Raw genomic sequence first — 5,491 nt, forward strand, 5'->3', positions numbered from 1 at the left:
CCCAAAGCCCACTTGTGTCCGCCCAAACCATTCATGTATAAAACCTAACCCTAAAACTCCCTTCCCCAGTCTTTTTCTCCCCCCGCCGCCGCCCCCTCCTCTTATCTATAGCTGGCCAAACGGGCCGGGCTAAACAGGCCGGCCCGCGAGCACGCCGGCATGGCCCGCCATGGGCCAGGCACGGCACGGGCTAAACGGTCCGTGCCCGGCACGCGACACGCCTTGGGCCGTGCCTGGGCCTGGAGCCTGGGCACGCGGGCCGGCACGGCACGGCCCGTTTAATTTTTTTATATATTTTTTAGATTTATATATATATATATATATATATATATATATATATATATATATATATATATATATATATACCTAAAAATACAGCCCAATAGGCCTAAAAACCAGCCCAGCAGGCTGAAAATGTGCAGCCCATCGTGCTAAACGGGCCATCGGGCCGGCCCGTTTACTAATCAGGCCGTGCCTGGGCCATGGAGCAGCGCCCGTGGGCCGGCACGGCACGGCCCGGCTATTAAACGTGCCATGGCGGGCCGTGCCGGGCCAGGCACGATTAGCACGGGCCGTGCCGTGCCGTGCCGGGCCGGCCCGTTTGGCCAGGTCTGCTCTTATCCCTCACCATCGATCCCCTTATCCCTCCTCCGCACCCTCACCGTCCCGGCGATGCCTCGTTCCTCCACCTCCCCACCTGCGCCCTTTCTCTTACCCAGAAATCCGGAATCTCCTCAACCTCGTCCACTACCACTTTAATGGCACCTCTCCCTCGTCTCCTACAAGCTGCAATCACAGTGGCATCTTGGGCGCGCACAGATCTGACGCAGAACTCAACCCCGACGTCGGCCTTGTGGAAGTGGAGCGGCCATGCGGTGGAAGGCGGTCTAGTGCGACGGCTGGAAGCACCAGCGAACCCTAGTCGCCACTGGTTACCAGCGCGGCTCCCACCTCTCCCGTTGGCTTCCTCAACATCGTGGCCTTGTGCTGCCACGCGACCCCTTCCAAATTCTTTTGCCGCTTCCGGCTGACGTTGTGGTCGTGGATTCCTACAGAGGAAAGGTCGCCCGGTTCCTCTAGTTTACGGACGCCCTTACAATGCATAGGTAGTCGTTCGAATACACTACTGCTATTTCATAATCAAATTCTGATCTCCTTTCATCTGCTGTAGAGATTTGGAGCTTACTTATCATGCAGCAGATTGGTTTCCCTTTTCCTTACTTTGGGCTAGGATTACGATTTCTGCTCCTTGTGTATAAACAGATTTATTATTACTGCTATATAAACAGATTATGATTTTTCCTTCTTATATTCACAAAGATATTTGGCGGCTTGGCAGATGTGCCTGGTTTCCACCATCGTGAGGCATCGCAGCCCCACCCCATGGTCCCTGAACCGAAGGAGAGATCATGTAGAAGCCATGCCACAGCTGGCTTGATGTGCAGGAACAAGCTTGATGCGTCTACCTGCCGACGGGCGGACGTGTTGTGCACCCATCATCACCCATCGTCTGATACACAGTATGACCTGATGCATGTACAACCTTTTGCTGAATCTGGTATCCTTTGATTATTATAATCCTGATGCTAAAGGGTGCGTGGCTATGTGTGTTTCAAATGCAATGCTAATATACATGCACATAGAGGAGATGAAGAAAGTAAAGTGTTGATTTGACCAGGCTCTCCGTGAGTGGTGCGCTGATTTGATTGGTTGACATTGGCAACGAAACATTGAAACCATTCATTCTACGAATTGCACATCATGATTTCAGTTACACTGTACTGCTCGATTCATGCAAGTAAAGGTTAGGTATGATCCATGCATATCAATCTTTAAAACTCACATGTCTGCTTCATGTAACAGTACCAGCCCATGATAGCATAGTGGACTGTAACTCTCCAGGATGTCAGATCCTCAGAGTTGGTTTATGCTAGAAGCTTACACTTTGCTGGAGTTGAAGACATCAAGAGAAATTGGGAATCTGTTGGTAAGGAAACATTCTTTTTATCTTTCACTAGACAACACCGCAAACGAGTACACTTTTTTGATATCTACCTTTTCTTGTTATCAATATTGTTTTTTTAGACTTGTGATGTTAATCAGTCTCGTGTCGTTAAGATCTATAAGCAATTGTCAAATAAGAATGAACAAAAAATGCCTACACATATTACCTTGCTACCAAACATATGAAAAGGAATATAAAAAATCCATTTGGTTGTTTGTCTTGTGTGTTGGTTTTTTTCTCTCCATAAAATTGGTCGTCAAACATGTGTGTCAATCCAACAAATATATGAATTTGTGGTACCATAATATTAATAAAATATGTTGCTGCACATCAAAATGTCTGAATCTGTTGAGTAATTGAGGGTTGAAGAGAGGAAAGGAGAGGGAGAGAGGGAAGTTTACGTGACACAATTGAAAATGGTAGACATGCCTTGTCAAGATAAGCACATTGTGAAATATGCCAGCTGGATGGTTATGTGTTCTAAATTCAAAGTGTGTGTGAATGGGCGAGGAAAGGGAACTGATAACATGGATCTGTATGACTGAGATAGTGTGGAGAGGAAGATTTTTTTTACAATTCGTCCTAATGTGCATCAGGATCCTAAAAATATATGTTAGACAAGATTGGTGTTGAACAACTGGAAGATGTATGAACAACTAGAATATGTATATATATGCAGAGGCCGGGGATCCCCCCCTTTTCGAAAAAAAATATAATGTTCTTTTAAATATGCTAGGTATGATTGGGTAGTGGGCTACATAGTGCTACCCACCATAATCCTCGCCATGACATGATAGTTGCCATCAGGAGAATCGATGAAGAACCTGAACAGCAGCCTCAAAAGTTTGTATGTTTTGTTGATGTAAACTGGATTGTAGTGCTTCTTAACCTTCTTCAATGATATATTTAGTGAATCTATGTTGTAAGTTATCATTAGATGAAGGATTTGTAAACTACTATGTTGTATATACAAACAAATTTTTTTGAGAAAATATATAAATACTGATGGCTGCATATTGTGTGAATGGTTTGAAATTAGTTTCTCTTTGAGCCAAAATTGGCTAAAAAATATACGGTGTCAAAATTGGGTAGAAAGAAATTCGATGGACCATTTTAAATTGTGCCTACATTCGTGACGATTTTTGTGACGAAAAGTAGTATCCACGTAGGCAGTCACATCATTAATTGGCGAATCAAAAATCCAACGTGGCATCAGGCTATGACGGCTTGGTTCCGTCACAATACTTTGGGCCTGGGCGGGCTTGGGGTAGATCCATGACGGTCAAGACCTGTCAAGGAAGGCAGGATGTCAAATTATGACGCGATATACATGACGGACATCAAGTCCGTCATGCATGGCCACCCATGACAGTTTTTCACTCATTTGTGACAGACATGTACCGTCACGTATTAACAGATTTCTTGTAGTGACCATAGCCTCTCTGTACGGTGTGTACCAAGAAACGGGTTGACAACTTACTGAACCGTACCCTACCTGCGGCAGGGACAAGTGATAGTACGAAAACAAGTATGGGGGTTACTGGAATAAGACTTGATCTACGGTCGACTCAGGAGGTTTAAAAATTCCCTGCATGATATATATATAACAAAAATATTTCAACCAACAGAATCACCACTCATTATACCTCACTATGCCATACCGGGCATAACCGTCCCGACGAAGACCGAAGACAAGCTCACGCCTAACCAAGGCAGAGGCTTTCCAGGATTTCTTTCCGGCATGCATACAAGGCATACGAGGACGATTACCATCACAAGTATACACTTCCAACAGCAAGGAAGTCTTCAATATGTATTCATGCAAATGATCGAGTCACCACATAAAATAACGAGTTCCCCGTATTAAGGCGGTGTTATAACCGTGTCAACCAACACACAAAAATATTGTGCCAGGGTTCAGAATGCTTGCCTTCAAGTTGTGGAGGGGTGAGGTGCACTCCAAAACTTTTGAAAGTTATAATCTCCCCTCCCAATTCCTATTTTCAAAAATATTCAAATAACACATACTTTAGAAACAGTACAAAAAAGTTGCATGGAAAATTTTCAAATAAATCTTAAAATAAAATAGACTAAATTTGAGAGAGGTAGGAAAAAGAATCAACTCATTTGGAGTTTTATTTAAAAAGATATAGCCAGTCAAAGTTTAGTCAAATTTCTGGTTTTAAAATAAAACAGAAAAAAGAAAAGAAAACGATTCGAATAGATACACGTCGAAGACGTACTCTGGGAATACGCCTCCACTTACGCCTGCGTGGACCGACGCTTGGTCAGTGACAGTGGGTCCTTTGGGCCCACTGGTGAGGTTTGACCAGTCGCACGCGCTCTTCTTCCTCCCCTGTCCGAGCGGGGCGAGGCTCCGACGATCGCCGCCGATGAACTGCGGCTCCCCACGGGGATCCAAGGACAGGAATAGATCCGCCAGACCAGGGCAGTTCTCCCGGTGGTCGACTGGCCGGCGGGGACGGAGGGAGTTGGCGGCGGCGAGCTTCGCGGCGGAGATGGCTTCGGAACGGATTGGGGGTCTGGGCTATGGTGGCTCCCGGTCGGGGCTGAGGTGATGGGCGGCTCCGCACGATCACGTGGAGTCGGGTGGTGGCGCTGGATGGACGGGAGGGGCTTTGGTTGCGACGAAATAGGCTGGGACTTGGCGTCGGCCGAACCGACCGGAGATGGGGAAGACGACCTTCCTCTCCTCGATTGCTGGCCATGGTAGCTCTAGGGAGGTAGCTTGAGGTTGCTTGCGGACTCGGTTGAGCTCGGGGGCCCGTATATAGCGCGGTTAGGTCGGTCCCGAGGCGGCCGGAGATAAGAATGACGGCGAACCGCCATTCTGTGCTGCAGGGCGATGTGGCGGCGACGCGAGCTAGAGGACGGGCTTGCGGATAGGATCGCGCTGTTCCAGAGGGCAGCTGGCGCGCTGGGGTTGCTCGGGCGGCACCGTCCGGGGCAGAAGCCCACTGTGGCCGGCCGCTAGCCACCGTGGCCGACCTGACGGCGGCGCTGTGCGGCCCCAGGGACGAGCTGGCGGGTTCTGGTGAGTGGATGAGGTCGGGGTGTGGCTCTGCAGGCGAGCAAAGGCCAGGGGCACGGGGCGAGCGAACGCGGCGGCTCGGGTGCACGCACGTGCAAAACACGCGCTCTGGCCGCGCCCAGAGCACGCCCACCAGGTGTTCGGCGAAATGCCAGGGCTTGCTAGGAGGCTAGGTTGGAGCTGAGGTTTAACAAGATCAGGTTAGGGTAGTCTAGAGACTTAGTGGACATGGTGGTTAGGCAAAGGAAGCAGGTCCATTGCACAAACCAGAAACTATGTCAAAACTGATCATGGCCATAAGGTGTTTGACAAAATGCCAAGGGCACTTAGGCATTTCTTGGGGTGGCCAAACTCTCCAGGATAGTGTCTCTTTAGAAGTAGGTGATGGTGGCAAGGTCATTTGGGCAAAAGAAGAAACTTGCTAGTGGAAGTTT

At 48.2% G+C, this 5,491-nt stretch overlaps 1 long non-coding RNA gene across 2 annotated transcripts; it reads left to right on the forward strand.

Moving 5' to 3' along the window:
- Nucleotides 1-612: 612 nt before the first annotated feature.
- Nucleotides 613-3,019, forward strand: LOC123111950 (uncharacterized). 2 transcript variants are annotated; one of them, XR_006454943.1, is made up of 3 exons: nt 618-1,106; nt 1,340-1,987; nt 2,742-3,019. It is a non-coding gene; the product is annotated as an uncharacterized lncRNA (long non-coding RNA). The 2 variants fall into 2 exon arrangements; XR_006454932.1 differs by having other exon boundaries at nt 613-1,106; nt 1,340-3,019.
- The last annotated feature ends 2,472 nt before the right edge of the window (nt 3,020-5,491 follow it).

The sequence above is a fragment of the Triticum aestivum genome, chromosome 1B, assembly GCF_018294505.1.
Source record: "Triticum aestivum cultivar Chinese Spring chromosome 1B, IWGSC CS RefSeq v2.1, whole genome shotgun sequence".
NCBI classification, from domain to species: Eukaryota; Viridiplantae; Streptophyta; class Magnoliopsida; order Poales; family Poaceae; genus Triticum; species Triticum aestivum.